The 24,305-nt window shown below is 45.1% G+C and overlaps 1 protein-coding gene and 2 non-coding genes across 4 annotated transcripts in view; 2 read left to right on the top strand and 1 right to left on the bottom strand.

Annotated features, from left to right (window-relative positions):
* Window positions 1-24,305, bottom strand: part of LOC144670298 (uncharacterized) — a 940,207-nt gene that overhangs the window by 388,839 nt on the left and 527,063 nt on the right. The window lies entirely within an intron of this gene.
* Window positions 1,561-1,631, top strand: trnag-ucc (transfer RNA glycine (anticodon UCC)). The gene has a single exon. It is a non-coding gene; the product is annotated as a tRNA-Gly (tRNA).
* Window positions 4,576-4,648, top strand: trnag-ucc (transfer RNA glycine (anticodon UCC)). The gene has a single exon. It is a non-coding gene; the product is annotated as a tRNA-Gly (tRNA).

Here is a 24,305-nt window from a genome sequence, read left to right as displayed (position 1 = left end):
GGTGGCTCTGAAAAGAGCCTTTGTTGTGTGTTTGGTAGAAAGGGTCGAGTTGTTCAGCCGCCGAAACCATAGAGAATGCGACCCTGGCGTTTCAGAGCGTACAGCACATCCATGGTAGTGACCGTCTTGCGCTTGGCGTGTTCAGTGTAGGTGACCGCATCCCTGAACACATTCTCCAGGAAAACCTTCAGCGCCCCGCGAGTCTCCTCATAGATCAAACTCGAGAGCCGCTTGACACCGCCACGGCGAGCCAGGCGGCGGATTGCTGGTTTGGTGATGCCCTGGATATTATCACGAAGCACTTTGCGGTGCCGCTTTGCTCCGCCTTTCCCCAGTCCTTTGCCTCCTTTCCCTCTGCCAGACATGATGATTCTTCACTCAGATCACTGCAGAATATGAGAGACGAGCTGCTTCACGTTCCTCTTTTAAATAGCCCGCCCGGACCTGACTGAGAACGGGAGGGGAGGAGACTGAGTGACAGAAAGAACAGAGTCTGTGATCATCTAGCTCCGCCTCCTGCCTGTTCGAACTGATTTGTTTTCGAATTCTGGGCACCATTAGTGAACAGGGCGCTCGAAACAAATCTTACTCAATGGAACATCTTGATTATCTATAGTTAGAAACCGGGATCTTTTAAATCCAGACCTGTCAGCAATATCCCCGCCTCATTCCAGTCGCTTCTACAAACAGACAAACAGTCTGCTTCCATTTCTAGGACATCTTCTATTCCATTAACACACAACTCCCCTCCCAGAAGCATTGAGACTTTTGCTAACACCTCTTCCAGCTGAATTGGAGAATATAACGTGTTTGGGTTTGAGTTGTGACGCGGGGTTTGGCCAAGGTTGAGTTGGAGAGATTTGTAATCTACAAGGCAGTCAGGAGGTATGAGGATCAGGCAGAGAAGGAGAACGAAGGTCACAAACACATCAGCCTCTAAACCAGTTAGTTTGCAGGTATCACAAATTAATGGGACTAAGAACAAGATAAAATCGGATCACGGGCCTGTAATTTAGTTTATTGAGAGGGAATTCGAAATGTTTTGCAAAGATTGAACCGGTCAGTGAAAGTGTCTGTCTAAGAACTGGAAATGAATACCGGCTGAAATTTAAACGGTTGGTATTGAATTAGTGACAGCAAATCAATTATTTTAAGGGAAGTGTTGGTGTAGTTATTTCAGAGAGAACTTCATCATCCCTTCCAGGATAAGTTGCATTTTTTTTATTGTTCGGAACTTTGTGGATATCTACATGGAGCCGTTGTAGTTGGTCACTATCTTTGTCTGTTTCACGGCCCGTTCCCCGGGCAGCAACAGACCTTTTCCTGTCTCGATGTGCCCACAGAAACAGCCGGAGAGAATTTATTGTGGACTGGTGCCCTCTGCTGGCTGCACGTGAGACGTGCAAAGAGGTAACTTCTTTGGGGAAATTTTAAATGTGTGTGAAACAACATAAACATGGTGAGAATTATTGCAAAACAGTTTATCAATCAGACACAAGATGCCAAGTATATAGTGTGTTTCGCGGTACTATAAATGCTGACTGTAATTTGAAGAAGTGTGCGATGGTGGTATAGTGGTGAGCATAGCTGCCTTCCAAGCAGTTGACCCGGGTCGATTACCGGCCATCGCAGTAGTGATTTATTTTCAGCCTTATCCGTGGTCAGACCACAATTCTCTAAATTAGTTAAAATACGCGTTGGGATTCTTACAGTTCCACGCTCTGTAAGATTGGTCTTATCAGCAACTTTGTGAATCGGGCCGGAGCCATTTGCTCACCGTGCAAGCTTGATGCTGAAATCGGGCTCATCAAAGGCATCCTGCAGGGTAATGGCTACCCTGACCAGATCATTTCGCGCTGTGACCGGGCTCATGACCGGGCTTTCAGAAGTGGCCGACTACATTCCCCAGAAGATAGGGAAAGCGTGAGTCCGAGAGGAATTCTTCATTCGTGGTGTAAGTGTGTGTAAGATTGTAGAAAGATCGGCGGTAGAGCCCAGGACAAAGCAAAAGCCAAGTCTCGCTCCTCCCGGGCTGGACTGCAGTTCCCGGTGGGCCGTGTTCACAGGCTCCTGAGAAATAGCAACTATGCTGTGCGTGTGGGTGCCGGAGCCCCCGTCTATCTGGCTGCTGTGCTCGAGTATCTGACGGCTGAAATCCTCGAGCTGGTCGCTAACGCGGCCCGGGACAACAAGAAGACCCGCATCATCCCCAGACACCTGCAGCTGGCCGTCCGCAACGACGAGGAGCTCAACAGGCTGTTGGGAGGGGTGACCATCGCTCAGGGCGGGGTGCTGCCTAATATCCAGGCCGTGCTGCTGCCCAAGAAAACCAGCGCCGCTGCGGGCTCGAAGACCAAGTGAATCGGCCATTCTTTAATCTAATAACCCAAAGGCTCTTTTCAGAGCCTCTCATAGAGTCTGTGAAAGGGCTGCTCACTGTCTGAACTCATTTCATTCTGGCACTGAAGAAGCGTCATGCCCACTCGAAGAGATAATTCCCTCTCTCCGCAAAGGTGCTGCCAGACCTGGTGAAATTTTCCAGCATTTTCATTAAAAAATAACAGCTTCGCTGCAAAAGACACCAGTATAAAACCTGAGAAAAGTCTCATTTTGGCTCTACATGCCTTTCAACCCGGTTTCAATTCGGAATCTTTACCTGATCTGTTTATAACAGGCGGGTAGAAAGCTCCTACTGATGGGCGAAATCACCATGACTACCGACAGTTCCGGGTCTCCCATATAAACATCATGAACTGTATGGGTTTTATTCAAATGACGGTTTAATAGATATTGAAGAGAAAATGGAGTGAGTCGTTCTTCCACTATATTGGAGTGGGAGAGTGGGGTCTGGGGAGGTAATAGACCGCTGCACTCCCCACTTAAAACATCAACATCCTTAATAAATGAACTAGTGACAGAAAGAGAATGAAATGATGCTAAAGTTGCTTTTCATTCAGTTACAGTTTGAGATTTCTCGCTCCCGTTCCCAGGTCAGTGCTCTTAATGTGACGTTTTGGGTGGCTCTGAAAAGAGCCTTTGTTGTTTGTTCGGTAGAAAGGGTCGAGTTGTTCAGCCGCCGAAACCATAGAGAGTGCGGCCCTGGCGTTTCAGAGCGTACACCATATCCATGGCAGTGACCGTCTTGCGCTTGGCGTGTTCAGTGTAGGTGACCGCATCCCTGATCACATTCTCCAGGAAAACCTTCAGCGCCCCGCGAGTCTCCTCATAGATCAAACTCGAGAGCTGCTTGACACCGCCACGGCGAGCCAGGCGGCGGATTGCTGGTTTGGTGATGCCCTGGATATTATCACGAAGCACTTTGCGGTGCCGCTTTGCTCCGCCTTTCCCCAGTCCTTTGCCTCCTTTCCCTCTGCCAGACATGATGATTCTTCACTCCGATCGCTGCAGACTATGAGAGACGAGCTGCTTCACGTTCCTCTTTTAAATAGCCCGCCCCGACCTGACTGAGAACGGGAGGGGAGGAGACTGAGTGACAGAAAGAACAGAGTCTGTGATCATCTAGCTCCGCCTCCTGCCTGTTCGAACTGATTTGTTTTCGAATTCTGGGCACCATTAGTGAACAGGGCGCTCGAAACAAATCTTACTCAATGGAACATCTTGATTATCTATAGTTAGAAACCGGGATCTTTTAAATCCAGACCTGTCAGCAATATCCCCGCCTCATTCCAGTCGCTTCTACAAACAGACAAACAGTCTGCTTCCATTTCTAGGACATCTTCTATTCCATTAACACACAACTCCCCTCCCAGAAGCATTGAGACTTTTACTAACCCCTCTTCCAGCTGAATTGGAGAATATAATATGTTTGGGTTTGAGTTGTGACGCGGGGTTTGGCCAAGGTTGAGTTGGGGAGATTTGTAATCTACAAGGCAGTCAAGAGGTGTGAGGATCAGGCAGAGAAGGAGAACGAAGGTCACAAACACATCAGCCTCTAAACCAGTTAGTCTGCAGGTATCACAAATTAATGGGACTAAGAACAAGATAAAATCGGATCACGGGCCTGTAATTTAGTTTATTGAGAGGGAATTCGAAATGTTTTGCAAAGATTGAACCGGTCAGTGAAAGTGTCTGTCTAAGAACTGGAAATGAATACCGGCTGAAATTTAAACGGTTGGTATTGAATTAGTGACAGCAAATCAATTATTTTAAGGGCAGTGTTGGTGTAGTTATTTCAGAGAGAACTTCATCATCCCTTCCAGGATAAGTTGCATTTTTTTATTGTTCTGAACTTTGTGGATATCTACATGGGGCCGTTGTAGTTGGTCACTATCTTTGTCTGTTTCACGGCCCGTTCCCCGGGCAGCAACAGACATTTTCCTGTCTCGATGTGTCCACAGTAACAGCAGGAGAGAATTTATTGTGGACTGGTGCCCTCTGCTGGCTGCACGTGAGACGTGCAAAGAGGTAACTTCCTCGGGGTCATTTTAAATGCGTGTGAAACAACATAAACATGGTGAGAATTATTTCAAATCAGTTTATCAATCAGACACAAGATGCCAAAGATATAGTGTGTTTCGCGGTACTATAAATGCTGATTGTAATTTGAAAAAACGGGCGATGGTGGTATAGTGGTGAGCATAGCTGCCTTCCAAGCAGTTTTACCCGGGTTCGATTCCCGGCCATCGCATTCGTGATTTATTTTCAGCCTAATCCGTAGTCAGACCAAAATTCTCTAAATTAGTTAAAATACGCGTTGGGATTCTTACAGTTCCACGCTCTGTAAGATTGGTCTTATCAGCAACTTTGTGATTCGGGCCCGAGCCATTTGTTCACCGTTCAAGCTTGATGCTGAAATCGGGCTCATCAAAGGCATCCTGCAGGGTAATGGCTACCCTGATCAGATCATTTCGCGCTGTGTATCACACAAGCTCATGACCGGGCTTTCAGAAGTGGCCGTCTACATTCCCCAGAAGATAGGGAAAGGGTGTGTGCGAGAGGAATTCTTCATTCGTGGTGTCAGTGTGTGTAAGATTGTAGAAAGACCGGCGGTGGAGCCCAGGACAAAGCCAAAGCCAAGTCTCGCTCCTCCCGGGCTGGACTGCAGCTCCCCGCGGGCCGTGTTCACAGGCTCATGAGAAAGAGCAGTTATGCTGAGCGTGTGGCTGCTGGAGCGCTCCGCTCTTCCGATTGTAACATTCCCGGCCGCTTTCCGGGGACAGGATCAGAAATCAGCCGTTTCTCTCTGTTCCGATGAAACCTGTAGGAAGGAGTCGGTTGGTAACCTATGTTATTGCGTTTCCAGTGAGCTGAGATTGGCTCTGTTTTAAATCGCTGCTTTGTTACCGCCGGTTACAGATAAGAGATTGACACATTTAATCTGTTCCTAAAATAGCGCCAGGATTCTGTGACGCAGAATGGAATATTACAGCTCCTAAAGCGTGAGATTAAAATTGTTGCCTTGAAATTAAGCCGTTCGGCTATTATCTTTTTTCCCCCCTCAAATTGGCGGGCTTTTCGAATTTGAAAATATAAGCCAATCGGCACTTCCAATTCCTGTTACTTGGCTCTCCGATTGGTTGAAGATTAGGATTGAGAATGGACTGACCAATCAGAGCTAGAGCCTGTCTAAAGTCTCTCAAACTTTTCACAATTATTATTTATAGAGGTTAAATTGATGGAATCTGTATCTTCCACTCCACCTGTACTTGAGTCCTAAAATATACTTTTTTCCAACAGGCAAATAATTGACGAAATCAGAATAAACGTAGTGTTTCCTCCAGAGATTTAATACTCAGCCAAAGCTTACACACATTGTTTGCTTTAAACCTACCAGATCAGTGGCTTGTTGTTCTGCTGGAAATGTATGTGGAATGAATCCAAACTTATAATTAGTCCCAGAGACTGAAGGTTATATAATGAATCCCACACTCACACAGAAGCAGAGAATAATTCTCAAGCACATTTTCAGTGCCAGATGCTGAAAGATACAGGCTGGTCACTGCACTCACTCACAATAGCTGAATCTGAGAGATACTAAAGAAATATGACACACCAATTGTACCACTGAGAGATTTAGAAAGATTCCAAGCATCACATAGAGTAACAGATGCTGATGGATACAAATGGAAGACCACACACTAACACACACACACTGTAAATTCTACTTTCACATACAATACCGATGATTGGGAAAACTGCAATTGAATCTCACAATGATTTATAATAACAAAGATTGACAGATGTAAAATTAATCCCACTGACAGATACAGAATGAATCTCATGCACACAAACAGAACCAAGTGATGAAAGAAACATATGATTCCCATACTTACTTTACAATATCACAGGTACAGAGTGCCATTGACAGATCTGCATTGAACCAAATAACCCTTCGCCGTCCAATAAAATGTGAACGCTTCTTGTCTGTTCTGTCGCTCCCTGAGTGTGCTGACATCTACTGGCCAGAGCTGAGAACTGCAACAGAGCGGAACTTTTTTTTATTAATTCAATGGATATGAGATTCGCTGGCTCGGCCAGCATTTATTGTGCATTCCTAAGTGACCTTGAGAAGGTGGTGGTGAGCTGCCTTCCTGGACCGCTGCAGTCCCTGTGGTGTAGGTAGACCCACAGTGCTGTGAGGGAGGGAGTTCCAGGATTTTGATACAATGACATTAACTGTGTGTGTTGCAGAAACAGCTCAATATGAGGAATTAGTGACGGGATGTGATAGGGTGGACATAGAGGTGTCAACAATCAATTCAAAGAGAATTCGATACTACCTTGTTTTCCCACTGAGTCGGTAGAATTTGGAACTGGCTGTCATATTGAGCAGTCAAGACGATTAGCACAGCTATATTTCAGGGAAAGCAAGATAAGCATAGGAGAGGGAATAGATTTCATGGAAAAAAAGGTAATATTACTTAAAGTAAACTGGATTGAAGATGGTTAGCAATAATGTACCAATGTGTCCAAATGGCCCAATGAAGTATATTCTTGGTAGAATGAATACTGATTTTCAAAGTACCTCAGAGACTCACAGATACATAATGAATCCCACACTCACATAGTGCACCAGAGACAGAGCAATGCAGAGTGAATCATACACGCACACACATCCCCAGAGACTGACCAATACATAATGAATCCCACACTCACATAGTGCACCAGAGACAGAGCAATGCAGAGTGAATCATACACGCACAAACATCCCCAGAGACTGACGAACACATAATGAATCCCACACTCACATAGTGCACCAGAGACAGAGCAATGCAGAGTGAATCCTACACTCACACACATCCCCAGAGACTGACCAATACATAATGAATCCCGCACTCACATAGTTTTCCAGAGAGAGCAATGCAGAATGAATGACAGATCCCCAGAGGCTGACAAATACATCAGGAGTCAGACACTCAAATCCTTTACCAGGGACAGAGTGATACAGAATGAATCCGGCACTTATACACATGGAATCTTAGAGAAGTTACACCACAGAGAAAGCCCATTCGGCCCTTTGTGTCTCTGGTGTTTCTCTGCCAGAGAAACCCAACTGGTTCTGATCCCCAGCCCTAGGTCGCTCATAATCTTTTTGCACCTCAATTAGGTCACCCCTCAACCTCCTCTGTCCTAAGGAAAACAACCCTAGAATATCCAACCTTTCCTCACAGCTGCAATTTTCAAGCCCTTGTAGCATTCTTTTAAATATTCTCTGCACTCCCTCCAGAGCATTTGTGTCCTTCCTGTAATGTGATGACCAGAACTGTGCACAAAATTCCAACCGTGGCCTAACCAGCGTTTTATAGATTTCCAGCATTATATCCCTGTTTTTGTATTCAATACTTCGTTCAATAAAGGAAAACATTCCGTTACCACCTTGTCCCCCTGTCTTGCCACCTTCAGGGAAATGTGAACATGCACTCCAACGTTTCTCACTTCCGCAACCTTTCTCAATATCCTCCCGTTTATTGAGTGTTCCCTTTCTTTGTTTGCCCTCCCCAAATGCATTACCCCAAACTTTCTGGGATTGAATTCCATTTGCCAATTTTCTGTCCATTCAACCAAACCATGTATGGCATCTTTTAAATCACATTCTGACCTCTTTGCAGCCTTGGTCCAAACATGGAGAAACAGCTGAACTCAAGCCGTGAGGTTCAAGTGTTCTCTTATGTTCAGGGAAGCATTTGACCTAGTGCGGGCATCAAGGAACCCCAGCAAAACTGAAAGTTCATGGAAATGAGGAGGGAATCTCTCCACTGGTTGGAGTCATCCCCGGGGTTTCTAATACATTCCAAAAGAAAACCAGCAGGAACAGTAATTCGCTTTTGTTTGATACACTATGGGTGACAAGAAAAAGATCCTTTGACTGCACTTTGTCGTACAGGTGGCTCGTTGGTCTAGGGGCATGATTCACGCGTTGCGAATTTCATTCTATTAATCTGCGAGAGGACCCGGGTTCAATTCCCAAACGAGCCCATCGGGCATCTTAATGCAGTAATTTTTTTCGCGCTCGAGGTGGTGGCAGTTCCGGAAATCAGGACCAGGTTTGAACACCCGGGAACTCATTGCAGAAAATGCATCACTAAAAACACGCGTGATGAAAATGAATGTCAAGATTAAAGAACGTTTCTCCGTGCCATGAGACTCTAAATTTATCCCTATGCGTCAAATAAGGCAACTCCCTCCGTGTGGATTCAGGTTGGAGGCTGATTGCACTCGGCTACAATCTTGACTGAAAAGACAAGCAGAGCTGGGAACCCCAAAGTTTCATTTTATTTTACGACATTTTAAAGTGTTCCGGTGCTTGTAGTGAGCTGGAAGGGGTTTCATTTTGCAACCAAATGCTTGTAAGTTCCGGTCTTCCAGCGCTGGATTTTCACACTGTGTAGAAACATGTTGGATATCAGGTTGAAGTGTTGAAGTGATTCACATCAGTTGGTTTACAACAGTCCCTGATCTGATGTGGTGGGCATTTATGTTAATGGCAGAAACTACATTTCCACCTTTACACATCTGGCCGAATATTCAGGGCCTGTACCAAAGAGGATCATTTATTTCAACAGTTCACGAATGCAAAAAGTATAGAAGGGCGTTTAATAGGCCCCATTTGGTGCCGAGCTGGCCGAGAGGTTAAGGTGATGGAATAAAAATCCATTGTATTTTGCACGTTAAGGTTCGAATCCCACCTTGGTCGTTGTTTCATCAACTGTGTCTTCCTCGGTGCGGTGATTTTGCAGAAGGTCTGCCTGGAATCACTGATGTGATACTCCAACCCAAGTTCTGAGGCCAGATTGCACAGAGCTTTCTTCTAAGATCTCCGTTGCGATTTTATTGTTAACAATAACTTGGGGATCCGATATAGAGTCCATTCGACTTGATATATCTCTCTAAGAGGAGTTAGTGGAGCAGTGGAAATATCCGGGGGACTTATGTTCATTTCCCACCATGGCTGCTGCTGGAAATTAAACTCAATAATAAAAATCTGCAATTAAACGCTAATGTCAGTGATGGTTCACTGATGTCTTCCCTGGCCAGGACATTTGAGTTTGATTCCTAACTGCCCGCTGAGAAATCCACGGAGTTCAAGTACAATTTGGGATGTGTAACAAAGACTGGCCTTGCGAGCGACGCTCACATCCCATGAAATATTGTTTTCACTATTTGAAATACAAGCGTTAGGCCACCCCTCAGCCTTGTTATTACAAGAGAATAAAGATCCAAACTGTCAATCCTTTCGTCCTTGTATACCACGTATTGCACTTTTTGTTATTTATTCTTCTTTTGTGGGCTGTGTGCGTCAATTGCACGGCCAGAACATCCTGCCCTTCCCTAATCTCCCTCGAACTGGATGGCTTGCTCAGTATTTTCCGAGGGCAGATAAGAGTCAACCATATCCCCATGTGCAAGGAGTGACATGTAAGCCAGACCAGGTCAGGATGGCAGAATGTTTCCTCTTAAGTGCATTGGTGAACCAGATGATTTTTTTTAGTACAATCGACGATATTATCATGGCCGTCATTACAGAGACCAGCTTTCAATTCAAGAATCATGAAATAATTGAAATTAAATTCCACGAGCTACCACGGTGGGATTTGAACACTTACCCCTAGAGATGAGCCTGGGCCTCTGGATTACGAGACCAGTGACATCATCTTTCATCCCTGGAAACATAAACTGAACATTCAGCGAATCATTCAGCCGCTTGATGAGGAAATTGCAATTCCCTCCGCAGCATTTTATTAAACGGATTAATGCAAAACCTTTTGTTCCATTGGAAATATCAATATTTTCTCGACATTAATCAGATATTGTGGATTTCTTAGTAACGGAACACAATCCAAAGATGAGTGAGGGATGAATGCACAAAGTAACAAGGAAATACATTCTGAGAAAGTGCTCCGCATTGTTTGGAAGAAAAAGCAGAACTTGCAGCTGACGAGTGGGAACCTGGTTTACTGGACGTTCCACCAGATTTCTGTATAAAGCAACGGGACAGGACACGAAACTGCTATCTTCTGATTACACCATAATGTACATTGAAGTCAGACGCCTGATCCATTCGGACCAGGCTACCATTCCTTCCAGCCAGATAATGCCTTGTCCATAAAAACTGTGCTGCATTTATGTCTCTTGAATTTTTGAATGATCCACTGATTCCCAGAACCTTGGCCTCGGGATCTCAGATTGATTTTGGATCATGAAGTCAGTTCCTATTGTCCGCACCTCTCCTCAAAATGTCGCTGCAATTTTTTGTCCTCTCTAAATCTTGGTCCGTTGACCTTCACTCAATCGTTGCTAAATTCCTGAAATGAAAACACAGAACATCCCCTTCATCCAAACCACTTCGAAAGGAATTCCTTCTTCCTTGTTTAACAAGAAATTCCACCGACGGTTCGGAGATGTTGAGGCGAGCGTGTCAGAGTGAGGAACTGTTTCCGATGATTGGCAATCCAGGTACTGGGGCGGGGTGGAGGTGGAGTTTGGTGGGAGGGAGAGGTGGGGGATAGGGGTTAGAGGATGGGAGAGGTTGGGTGGGGGGTAGGAGCTGGCGGCACTGGGGGCAGTAAAACATTCAGAGCTTTCCGGAGGTGAAATTCGAAACCATCTCTATCGACAGACGGGGATGAGAATTTCAGAGCTCCCTTCCGGAAACGACACTTCAATTTTAAATCTCACTTTGATAGATTTCTAATCATCAAATATATTAGACAAAAGGGAGAAAGGTGGGTATTTCTATACATCGGAAACTTGCTGCTTGAAATATTAATGAAGACGCTGAGTTATGCATTCACTGTAATCGAACTCAGTTTTCTTTGATGACAAATAAGAACCGAATCAGCAATCCTCCCATCATGCTGAAATCAATTTATTTCTGCAGCTACAAGATGACTGCAAACTGAAAATAATGTCACTCCGACACTTTCTGTTCATAGTAACAGGCGCTGGAACACTTCCTGTCCCTATGATACAGACACTTAGACACTTGCTGCCCAACAATTGATTTCAGTCCTGTGAAAGCGTTTGTGAAATTGTGAAATGTCTGGAAGAGGAAAGACCGGCGGTAAAGCTCGCTCCAAGACCAAGTCTCGCTCCTCCCGGGCTGGACTGCAGTTCCCGGTGGGCCGTGTTCACAGGCTCCTGAGAAAGGGCAACTATGCTGAGCGTGTGGGTGCCGGAGCCCCGGTCTATCTGGCTGCTGTGCTCGAGTATCTGACGGCTGAAATCCTCGAGCTGGCCGGTAACGCGGCCCGGGACAACAAGAAGTCCCGCATCATCCCCAGACACCTGCAGCTGGCCGTCCACAACGACGAGGAGGTCAACAAGCTGCTGGGAGGGGTGACCATCGCTCAGGGCAGGGTGCTGCCTAATATCCAGGCCGTGCTGCTGCCCAAGAAAACCAGCGCCTCTGCGGGCTCGAAGACCAAGTGAAGCGGCCATTCTTTAATCAAATAACCCAAAGGCTCTTTTCAGAGCCTCTCACAGAGTCTGTGAAAGGGCTGCTCACTGTTTGAACTCATTTCATTCTGGCTCTGAAGAAACGTCATGTCCATTAGAAGAGATAATTCCCTCTCTCCACACAGGTGCTGCCTGACCTGGTGATATTTTCCAGCATTTTCATTAAAAATACTAGCTTCGCAGCAAACGACACCAGTATAAAACCTGAGAAAAGTCTCATTTTGGCTCTACATGCCTTTCAACCCGGTTTCAATTCGGAATCTTTACCTGATCTGTTTATAACAGGCGGGTAGAAAGCTCCTACTGATGGGCGAAATCACCATGACTACCGACAGTTCCGGGTCTCCCACATAAACATCATGAACTGTATGGGTTTTATTCAAATGACGGTTTAATAGATATTGAAGAGAAAACGGAGTGAGTCGTCCTTCCAATATATTGGAGTGGGAGAGTGGGGTCTGGGGAGATAATACACCGCTCCACTCCTCACTTAAAACATCAACAACCTTAATAAATGAACTAGTGACAGAAAGAGAATGAAATGATGCTAAAGTTGCTTTTCATTCAGTTACAGTTTGAGATTTCTCGCTCCCGTTCCCAGGTCAGTGCTCTTAATGTGACGTTTTGGGTGGCTCTGAAAAGAGCCTTTGTTGTGTGTTTGGTAGAAAGGGTCGAGTTGTTCAGCCGCCGAAACCATAGAGAGTGCGGCCCTGGCGTTTCAGAGCGTACATCACATCCATGGCAGTGACCGTCTTGCGCTTGGCGTGTTCAGTGTAGGTGACCGCATCTCTGATCACATTCTCCAGGAAAACCTTCAGCGCCCCGCGAGTCTCCTCATAGATCAAACTCGAGAGCCGCTTGACACTGCCACGGCGAGCCAGGCGGCGGATTGCTGGTTTGGTGATGCCCTGGATATTATCACGAAGCACTTTGCGGTGCTGCTTTGCTCCGCCTTTAGCCAGTCCTTTGCCTCCTTTCCCTTTGCCAGGCATGATGATTCTTCACTCAGATCGCTGTAGAATATGAGAGACGAGCTGCTTCACGTTCCTCTTTTAAATAGCCCGCCCCGACCTGACTGAGAACAGGACAGAGAGTGAGAGGCGGGGCGGGGAGGAGACTGAGTGACAGACAGAACAGAGTCTGTGATCATCCAGCTCCGCCTCCTGCCTGTTCGAACTGATTTGTTTTCGAATTCTGGGCACCATTAGTGAACAGGGCGCTCGAAACAAATCTTACTCAATGGAACATCTTGTTTATCTATAGTTAGAAACCGGGATCTTTTAAATCCAAACCTGTCAGCAATATCCCGCCTCTATGATCAAGATAAAATCGGATCACGGGCCTGTAATTTAGTTTATTGAGCGGGAATTCGAAAAGTTTTGCAAAGATTGAACCGGTCAGTGAAAGTGTCTGTCTAAGAACTGGAAATGAATACCGGCTGAAATTTAAACGGTTGGTATTGAAGAGGTGACAACAAATCAATTATTTTAAGGGAGGTGTTGGTGTAGTTATTTCAGAGAGAACTTCATCATCCCTTCCAGGATAAGTTGCATTTTTTTATTGTTCGGAACTTTGTGGATATCTACATGGAGCCGTTGTAGTTGGTCACTATCTTTGTCTGTTTCACGGCCCGTTCCCCGGGCAGCAACAGACCTTTTCCTGTCTCGATGTGTCCACAGAAACAGCCGGAGAGAATTTATTGTGGACTGGTGCCCTCTGCTGGCTGCACGTGAGACGTGCAAAGAGGTAACTTCTTTGGGGAAATTTTAAATGTGTGTGAAACAACATAAACATGGTGAGAATTATTGCACAACAGTTTATCAATCAGACACAAGATGCCAAAGATATAGTGTGTTTCGCGGTACTATAAATGCTGACTGTAATTTGAAGAAGTGTGCGATGGTGGTATAGTGGTGAGCATAGCTGTCTTCCAAGCAGTTGACCCGGGTCGATTACCGGCCATCGCAGTAGTGATTTATTTTCAGCCTTCTCCGTGGTCAGACCACAATTCTCTACATTAGTTAAAAAACGCGTTGGGATTCTTACAGTTCCACGCTCTGTAAGATTGGTCTTATCAGCAACTTTGTGAATCGGGTCCGAGCCATTTGCTCAACGTGCAAGCGTGATGCGGAAACTGGGCTCATCAAAGGCATCCTGCAGGGTAATGGTTACACTGATCAGGTCATTTCGCGCTGTGTATCACACAAGCTCATGTCTGGGCTTTCAGAAGTGGCCGACTACATTCCCCAGAAGATAGGGAAAGGGTGAGTGCGAGAGGAATTCTTCATTCGTGGTGTCAGTGTGTGTAAGATTGTAGAAAGACCGGCGGGGGAGCCCAGGACAAAGCCAAAGCCAAGTCTCGCTCCTCCCGGGCTGGACTGCAGCTCCCCGCGGGCCGTGTTCACAGGCTCATGAGAAAGAGCAGCTATGCTGAGCGTGTGGCTGCTGGAGCGCTCCGCTCTTCCGATTGTAACATTGCCGGCCGCTTTCAGGGTACAGGATCAGAAATCAGCCGTTTCTCTCTGTTCCGATGAAACCTGTGTGAAGGAGTCGGTTGGTAACCTATGTTATTGCGTTTCCAGTGAGCTGAGATTGGCTCTTTTTAAATCGCTGCTTTGTTACCGCCGGTTACAGATAAGAGATTGACACATTTAATCTGTTCCTAAAATAGCGCCAGGACTCTGTGACGCAGAATGCAATATTACAGCTCCTAAAGCGTGAGATTAAAATTGCCTGGAAATTAAGCCGTTCGGCTATTATCTTTTTTCCCCCCTCAAATTGGCGGGCTTTTCGAATTTGAAAACATAAGCCAATCGGCACTTCCAATTCCTGTTACCTGGCTCTCCGATTGGTTGAAGATTAGGATTGAGAATGGACTGACCAATCAGAGCTAGAGCCTGTCGAAAGTCTCTCAAACCATTCACAATGATTATTTATAGAGGTTAAATTGATGGAATCTGTATCTTCCGCTCCACCTGTACTTGAGTCCTAAAATATACTTTTTTCCAACAGGCAAATAATTGACGAAACCAGAATAAAGGTGGTGTTTCCTCCAGAGATTTAATACTCAGCCAAAGCTTACACACATTGTTTGCTTTAAACCTACCATATCAGTGGCTTGTTGTTCTGCTGGAAATGTATGTGGAATGAATCCAAACTTATAATTAGTCCCAGAGACTGAAGGTAATATAATGAATCCCACACTCACACAGAAGCAGAGAATAATTCTCAAGCACATTTTCAGTGCCAGATGCTGAAAGATACAGGCTGGTCACTGCACTCACTCACAATAGCTGAATCTGAGTGATACTAAAGAAATATGACACACCAATTGTACCACTGAGACATTTAGAAAGAGTCCAAGCATCACATAGAGTAACAGATGCTGATGGATACACATGGAAGACCACACACTAACACACACACACTGTAAATTCCACTTTCACATACAATACCGATGATTGGGAAAACCGCAATTGAATCTCACAATGTTTTATGATACCAAAGATTAACAGATGTAAAATTAATCCCACTGACAGATACAGAATGAATCTCATGCACACAAACAGAACCAAGTGATGAAAGAAACATATGATTCCCACACTTACTTTACAATATCACAGGTACATAGTGCCATTGACAGATCTGCATTGAACCAAATACCTCCCTTCGCCGTCCAATAAAATATGAACGCTTCTTGTCTGTTCTGTCGCTCTCTGAGTGTGCTGACATCTACTGGCCAGAGCTGAGAAGTGCAACAGAGCGGAGCTTTTTTTTATTAATTCAATGGATATGAGATTCGCTGGCTCGGCCAGCATTTATTGTCCATTCCTAAGTGACCTTGAGAAGGTGGTGGTGAGCTGCCTTCTTGGACCGCTGCAATCTCAGTGGCGTAGTTAAACCCACAGTGCTGTGAGGGTGGGAGTTCCAGGATTTTGATACAATGACATTAACTGTGTGTGTTGCAGAAACAGCTCAATATGAGTAATTAGTGATGGGGTGTGATAGGGTGGACATAGAGGTGTCAACAATCAATTCAAAGAGAATTCGATATTACCTTGTTTTCCCACTGAGTCGGTAGAATTTGGAACTGGCTGTCATGTTGAGCAGTCAAGACGATTAGCACAGCTGTATTTCAGGGAAAGCAAGATAAGCATAGGAGAGGGAATAGATTTCATGGATAAACAGGTAATATTACATAAAGTAAACTGGATTGAAGATCGTTAGCATTAATGTACCAATGTATCCAAATGGCCCAATGAAGTATATTCTTGGTAGAATGAATACTGATTTTCAAAGTACCTCAGAGACTCACAGATACATAATGAATCCCACACTCACATAGTGCACCAGAGACAGAGCAATGCAGAGTGAATCCTACACGCACACACATCCCCAGAGACTGACCAATACATAATGAATCCCACACTCACATAGTGCACCAGAGACAGAGCAATGCAGAGTGAATCCTACACTCACACACATCCCCAGGGACTGACCAATACATAGTGAATCCCACACTCACATAGTGTACCAGAGGCAGAGCAATGCAGAGTGAATCCTACACTCACACACATCCCCAGGGACTGACCAGTACATAGTGAATCCCACACTCACATAGTGTACCAGAGGCAGAGCAATGCAGAGTGAATCCTACACGCACACACATCCCCAGAGACTGACCAATACATAATGAATCCCACACTCACATAGTGCACCAGAGACAGAGCAATGCAGAGTGAATCCTACACTCACACACATCCCCAGGGACTGACCAATACATAGTGAATCCCACACTCACATAGTGTACCAGAGGCAGAGCAATGCAGAGTGAATCCTACACTCACACACATCCCCAGAGACTGACGAACACATAATGAATCCCACACTCACATAGTGCACCAGAGACAGAGCAATGCAGAGTGAATCATACACTCACACACATCCCCAGAGACTGACCAATACATAATGAATCCCGCACTCACATAGTTTTCCAGAGAGAGCAATGCAGAATGAATGACAGATCCCCAGAGGCTGACAAATACATCAGGAGTCAGACACTCAAATCCTTTACCAGTGACAGAGCGATACAGAATGAATCCGGCACTTATACACATGAAATCTTAGAATAGTTACACCACAGAGAAAGCCCATTCGGCCCTTTGTGTCTCTGGTGTTTCTCTGCCAGAGAAACCCAACTGGTTCTGAATCCCAGCCCTAGGTCGCTCATAATCTTTTTGCACCTCAATTAGGTCACCCCTCAACCTCCTCTGTCCTAAGGAAAACAACCCTAGAATATCCAACCTTCCTCACAGCTGCAATTTTCAAGCCCTTGTAGCATTCTTTTAAATATTCTCTGTACACCCTCCAGAGCATTTGTGTCCTTCCTGTAACGTGATGACCTGAACAGTGCACAAAATTCCAACAATGGCCTAACCAGCGTTTTATAGATTTCCAGCATTATATCCCTGTTTTTGTATTCAATATTTCGTTCAATAAAGGAAAACATTCCGTTACCACCTTGTCCCCCTGTCTTGCCACCTTCAGGGAAATGTGAACATGCACTCCAAAGTGTCTCCCTTCCGCAACCTGTCTCAATATCTTCCCATTTATTGAGTGTTCCCTTTCTTTGTCTGCCCTCCCCAAATGCATTACCCCAAACTTTCTGGGATTGAATTCCATTTGCCAATTTTCTGACCACACAACCAACCCATGTATGGCATCTTTTAAATCACATTCTGACCTCTTTGCAGCCTTGGTCCAAACATGGAGAAACAGCTGAACTCAAGCCATGAGGTTCAAGTGTTCACTTATGTACAGGGAAGCATTTGACCTATTGCGGGCATCAAGGAATCCCAGCAAAACTGAAAGTTCATGGAAATGAGGAGGGAAACTCTCCACTGGTTGGAGTCGTCCCCGGGGTTTCTAAAACATTCCAAAAGATTTCCAGCAGGAACAGTAATTCGCTTTTGTTTGATACACTATGGGTGACAAGGAAAGGATCCTTTGACTGCACTTTGTAGTACTGGTAGCTCGTTGGTCTAGTGGCATGATTCTTGCCTTGCGAATTTTATTTTATTAATGTGCGAGAGTTCCCGGGTTCAATTCCCGGACGAGCCCATCTTAATGCAGTAATTTTGTTTGCCCTCGAGGTGGTGGCAGTTCCGGAAATGAGGACCAGGTTTGAACACCCGGGAACACATTGCAGAAAATGCATCACTAAAAACACGCGTGATGAAAATGAATGTCAAGATTAAAGAACGTTTCTCCGTGCCATGAGACTCTGAATTTATCCCTATGTGCCAAATAAGGCAACTCACTCCGTGTGGATTCAGGTAGGCACTCGGTTACAATCTTGACTGAAAGGACAAGCTGAGCTGGGAACCCCAGTGTTTCATTACAATTTACCACATTTTAATGCGTTCCGGTGCTTGCAGTGAGCTGGGAGGGGTTTCTTTTGCAACCAAATGCTTGTAAGTTCCGGTCTTTCAGCGCTGGATTTTCACACTGTGTAGAAACATGTTTGATATCAGGTTGAAGTGTTGAAGTGATTCACATCAGTCGGTTTACAACAGTCCCTGATCTGATGTGATGGGCATTTATGTTAATGGCAGAAACTACATTTCCACCTTTACACATCTGGCCGAATATTCAGGGCCTGTACCAAAGAGGATCATTTATTTCAACAGTTCATGAATGCAAAAAGTATATAAGGGGTTTTAATTTGTGCCGAGCTGGCCGAGAGGTTAAGGTGATGGAATATAAATCAATTGATTTTTGCACGTTAAGGTTCGAATCCCACCTTGGTCGTTGTTTCATCAACTGTTTCTTCCTTGGTGCGGGGATTTTGCAGAAGGTCTGCCTGGAATCACTGATGTGATCCTCCAACCCAAGTTCTGAGGGCAGATTGCATAGAGTTTTCTTCTAAGATCTCCGTTGCGATTTGATTGTTAACAATAACTTGGGGATCCGATTTAGAGTCCATTCGACTTAATATTTCGATCTCTCTCTAAGGGGAGTTAGTGGAGCAGTGGAAATATCCGGGGGACTGGGGTTCATTTCCCACCATGGCTGCTGCTGGAAATTAAACTCAATAATTAAAACCTTTAATTAAACGCTAATCTCAGTGGTGGTTCACTGATGTCTTCCCTGGCCGGACCTACATATGAGTTTGATTCCTAACTGCCCGCTGAGAAATCCACGGAGTTCAAGTACAATTTGGGATGTGTAACAAAGACTGGCCTTGCGAGCGACGCTCACATCCCATGAAATATTGTTTTCACTATTTGAAATACAAGCGTTAGGCCACCCCTCAGCCTTGTTATTACAAGAGAATAAAGATCCAAACTGTCAATCCTTTCGTCCTTGTATACCACGCATTGCATTTTTTTGTTATTTATTCTTCTTCTGTGGGCTGTGGGCGTCAACTGCACGGCCAGAACATCCTGCCCTTCCCTAATCTCCCTCGAATTGGATGGCTTGCTCAGTATTTTCCGAGGGCAGATAAGAGTCAACCATATCCCCATGTGCATGGAGTCACATGTAAACCAGACCAGGTCAGGACGGCAGACTGTTTCCTCTTAAGTGCATTGGTGAACCAGATTTTTTTTTTAGTACAATCGACGATAGTTTCATGGCCATCATTACAGAGACCAGTTTTCAATTCAAGAATCATGAAATGATTGAATTTAAATTCCACGAGCTGCCACGGTGGGATTTGAACACTTGCCCCTAGAGATGAGCCTGGTCCTCTGGATTCCGAGACCAGTGACATCATCTTTCATCCCTGGAAACAACAACTGAACATTCAGCGAATCATTCAGCCGCTTGATGAGGAAATTGGAATTCCCTCCGCAGCATTTTATTAAACTGATTGATTCAAAGCCTTTTGTTCCATTGGAAATATCAATATTCTCTCGACATTAGTCAGACATTGTGGATTTCTTAGTAACGAAACACAATCCAAAGATGAGTGAGGGATTAATGCACAAAGTAACAAGGAAATACATTCTGAGAAAGAGCTCCGCATTGTTTGTAAGAAAAAGCAGAACTTGCAGCTGACGAGTGGGAACCTGGTTTACTGGACGTTCCACCAGATTTCTGTATGAAGCAACGGGACAGGACACGAAACTGCTATCTTCTGATTACATCATAATGTACATTGAAGTCAGACGCCTGATCCATTTGGACCAGGCTACCAGTCCTTCCAGCCAAATAATGCCTTGTCCACAAAAACTGTGCTGCATTTATGTCTCTTGAATTTTTGAATGATCCACTGATTCCCAGACCCTTGGCCTCGGGATCTCAGATTGATTTTGGATCATGAAGTCAGTTACTATTGTCCGCACCTCTCCTCAAAATGTCCCTGCAATTTTTTTGTCCTCTCTAAATCTTGGCCCGTTGACCTTCACTCAATCGCTGCTAAATTCCTGAAATAAAAAAATCCCACCTTCTCCAGAACAAAAACATATTCATTCTCTTAAATAAGTCCCATCAGTGACTTAGGGCGATAGTTGATAACACTTGGGGTCTCGTCCGAGATTTGAATACGACACCTCTCGCAGAATATCTCAATAAGAATCGCTAAGCGAGAATCATACCCATCCCAGAGCCTCTTCATCTTCTTCTTCTTAGGCAGTAACTCGTCACTGAGAATGGCTTTTTTTCCACGTTGCGGGTTCTGAGGAGCCTAAAAAGTCCAATGCTGGCTCCGCACACTCTGCCACAGGTTGGGGCAGGTAGTGTTTGAGGAGGCGGGTGGGTGGGATGCTCGGATTTTGCTCCGCTCCTTCCGCTGTTTGCGCTTGGCCTCCACCTGGGCCTGTCGGAGACGTTCCAAATGGTTGGCACCTTCGCGGATGCTTCTTCTCCAGTTTGGGCGTTTCGAGCAAGAGATTCCCACAAATCAGTGGGAATGTTGCATTTTATCAGGGAGGCTTTGAGGGAGCCCCTGAAACGTTTCCTCTGCCCTCCTGGTAACCGCTTGCCGTGACGAAGCGGGCATCTAGTTCCATTCACATCCAAAGCCAGTCAACTATCCTTTCACACCGCGAGAGTAACACAGGAAATGTAAGAATTACACATGGGCGGTGAAACAGAGTTCGTGTTGTAGGTAAGTGACTTTTCACCTGAACAGGAGAGGAAAATATTTTGTGATAGGGGTTAAGCCAGTGAAAGGGAAGCGGGAAAAATGCAAAAACGACGCCCTGGAAAATCTTGGAAATCGGGAGAGATAAAATCACAACAGAGTTTGTGCTGCATCGCCAGAGAGAGGGAAACATCAGCTCCGAGACGTAAAACAGCACAGAAGTAGGGCACTCGGCTCCGTATGTGGAGCAATAAAGAGAAAAAAATATGTAACTGGTGGAGGTTTTAAATCGCGGATTGATGAACAACTGCAGAAGCTCAAACCCACATCTGCGAACAGAAGGGAATCAGAATGTTGGCAGTTTTTACAGAGCGATATTGTTGAGCTGAATGTTCACACTGGAAGGCTGTAAAGTTCCTCATTGAAGGATGAGGCGCTGTTCCAATCTTGAGCTTCATCGGAACATTGCAGGAGTCCGAGAACCGAGTGATCAGGGTGAGAGCCAGGTCGCCAGTCTTTTCGTTTCACCAGCTTGACTGTGTGGATGATATGTTTGGACTTTCTGTTAATTTACCGCACATTGTTGGCTATCAGTTTTGTCGCGGGAAAATGCCACGTCAACACTTTCTGTCAAAAGTAACCCCATCCCAACACTTAATGCCCTGAGAAACTGTCACTTAGACATGTGATGACCAGCAATTGAAGTGAGCGCTGCCTAACTTCCCTGACCGTTAATTCCCCCTGAGCTTCTTTGCTAAGTCGAATTAAAGCTGACTTTCTGCAACTCCTATAACACGGCTAAAATATGGTCAAGTAATATGAAGCTGTAACCCTCCCACCTCCCCCCCATCCCCGGCCGCACAGCCACCCTCAGCTCTGCCAGTCTGAATGTTCTTTCAGACAAAACTTCAACTCCATGTGAAAATCAGGCTGTGAACATTTTGACCCAATTGGGCTGTGTACAAAGGGAGGTCACATGGTTTTCATGGTTCTGAATGAAAACATACCTGGAAAACTGTGTTTTCAAAAGTGGGCTTTTTTTTCCTTCGAGAAGAGAAGGTCCAACTGCTTGATGTTGTCTCGGATCAGTGCTGGGGAGCGACTGTGGAACCCTGACCCCATCTCAAGGCCTGCGCACCCTGACCTTTGCCTTGATCCATTGGATTTTAACGTTTGGCAAAATTCCCCCCTTTCTAAAGAAGGGTCATAAGGACTCGAAACATTGACTCTGTATTTATTTCTCCCCACAGATGCTGTTAGTCCAGCTGATAATTTCCAGCATTTTCTGTTTCTGTTTTTGATTTTCAAGATCCTCATCATTTTGCTTTAATTTCCCCTATTTCTCTTTTTAATATCATGGTTTTCTATTATGAGCGCGCGTAAGTAAGTGTGTGTGTGTTTGTGAGAGAGGGAGAGCATGTGTATGTGTGTGTGTGTATGTGTGTGTGTGTGTATGTATATGACTTTTTATCTCGAAAGATTAATTCGCATAATTTCAGATCCATACTCTATGTTCATAAGCTTTACTTTTCTATTCGAAAATACCTTTTCTTATAATAAACAAACAAATTTATTGTTCATCGAAATAATCCACTTTAAAATCTCTTTTATTTTCGGGAACAGAGGTGAAGGTTTATAATTGGCCATTTTGGAAAGTCAATTGAACATTTCAACCAATGTTGCGACCTGTGGAGTGGTGGGACTAGACCAAGGGCACACTCCTCCCACCCCGCTCGTAACAGGGTGTTCACTCCGAAACTTAACTCCAGCTTGCTTCGACTTTTCTTTTAAGATCTTGGATTCGATACTTTTGTTCACAATAATATGGGGATCCGACTTAGAGTTCATTCGACATGATATTTCGATCTCCCTCTAAGGTCAAACATTGGAGCAGTGGAAATATTCCGGGGACGTGGGTTCATTTCCCACCATAGGTTGCTGGTGGAAATTAAACTCAATAATTAAAGCCTGCAATTAAACGCTAAACTCAGTGGTGGTTCACTGATGTCTTCCCACTGATGTCTGGCCTACATATGAGTTTGATTCCTAACTGCCCGCTGAGAAAGCCATTGATTTCAAGGACAGTTTGAGATGTATTACAGAGACTGGCCTTGCGAACGACGTTCACAACCCCTGAAATAATGTTTTAAAAGGTTGAATGTGCACCTCACTGATTGGATCTTCCATCAGCCCCTGTAATGGTCAGACGTGTTGGATAATAAAGCGCTTTGTGACGTCAGGAGAAAGATCAATTCAGAACATCTCAGTGAAACCGAGGCTCAAACCCACATCTGCGAACAGAAGGGAATCAGAATGTTGGCAGTTTTTACAGAGTGATATTGTTGAGCTGAATGTTCACACTGGAAGGCTGTAAAGTTCCTCGTTGAAGGATGAGCCGCTGCTCCTCGAGCGAACCTTGAGCTTCATCGGAACATTACAGGAGTCCGAGAACCGAGTGATCAGGGTGAAAGCCAGGTCGCCAGTCATTTCGTTTCACCAGCTTGACTGTGTGGATGAGTTGTTGGACTTTCTGTTAATTTACCGCACATTCTTGGCTATCAGTTCTGTCGCAGGAAAATGCCACTTCAACACTTCCTGTCAAAAGTAACCCCATCCCAACTCTTATTGCCCTGAGAAACTGCCACTTAGACATGTGATGACCAGTAATTGAAGTGAGCGCTGCCTAACTTCCCTGACCGTTAATTCCCCCTGAGCTTCTTTACTAAGTCGAATTAAAGCTGACTTTCTGCAACTCCTATAACGCAGCTAAAATATGGTCAAATAATATGAAGCTGTAACCTTCCCGCCTAACCCACCATCATCTGCCCCCACAACACGTCCCTCCCCTCAGTGCACCCCCCCAACTACAACCACCCTCGCCACTCCCCTCCCCTCCACACCAATCCCACTCCCCCTTCCCCCCCGGCCCCACAGCCACCCCCAGCTCTGCCAGACTGAATGTTCTTTCAGACAAGCCTACAACACCATGTTCAAATCAGGCTGTGAACATTTTGATCCAATTGGGCTGTGTACAAAGGGGGTCACATGGATTTCATGGTTCTGAAGGAAAACATGCCCGGGAGACTGTCTTGTAAAAAATGGGCTTTTTTTTCCTTTGAGAAGAGAAGGACCAACTGCTTGATGTTGTCACTGATCAGTGCGGGGGGAGCGACTGTAGAACAATGACCCCATCTCAAGACTGCGCACCCTGACCTTTGCCTTGATCCATTGACGTTTACTGTTTGGCAAAATTACCCCCTTTCTAGAGAAGCGTCATAAGGACTCGAAACGTTGACTCTGT

The sequence above is a fragment of the Cetorhinus maximus genome, chromosome 31 (assembly GCF_964194155.1).
Source record: "Cetorhinus maximus chromosome 31, sCetMax3.hap1.1, whole genome shotgun sequence".
Classification (NCBI taxonomy): Eukaryota; Metazoa; Chordata; class Chondrichthyes; order Lamniformes; family Cetorhinidae; genus Cetorhinus; species Cetorhinus maximus.
This window is presented reverse-complemented; position numbering and strand designations above follow the sequence as displayed.